The sequence below is a fragment of the Etheostoma spectabile genome, chromosome 12 (assembly GCF_008692095.1).
Source record: "Etheostoma spectabile isolate EspeVRDwgs_2016 chromosome 12, UIUC_Espe_1.0, whole genome shotgun sequence".
Taxonomy (NCBI): domain Eukaryota; kingdom Metazoa; phylum Chordata; class Actinopteri; order Perciformes; family Percidae; genus Etheostoma; species Etheostoma spectabile.
This window is the reverse complement of record NC_045744.1, coordinates 1228525-1228946: the sequence shown is the minus strand read 5'-3', so window position 1 is coordinate 1228946 and position 422 is coordinate 1228525.

Below are 422 nucleotides of genomic sequence, written 5' to 3'. Positions count from 1 at the left end.
AGTCATCGGAGGAACCCCCCCCCCCACACACACCCCCACTGTGGTAGGGAAGCAACGTCGCACTCACAGCAGTCGTTATTCCTATTTCATATATTGGAGACAATGCAGATTACAGATACTGCAGCATTTAGATGTGTCCTCACAAGAATAGAAAGTTGAGGGTGAAGAAGTGAAGAACTGTTTTTATGTCCCACTTCGTTACCAGACTGGTTTAATGTTAGGGTTTGACTTTAGATTTAAAGTGCTCATGTTATGCTCACTTTCAGGTTCATAATTGTCTTAAAAGGTTATCTCAGGTTTACATGGTAAAATTAAAAAAACATGAACATATTTTTGTTGTACTGCACGTTGCTGCAGCTCCTCTTTTCACACTATGTGTCAGCTCTCTGTTTTATCAACAGAGTGAGACATCTCACTTCTGT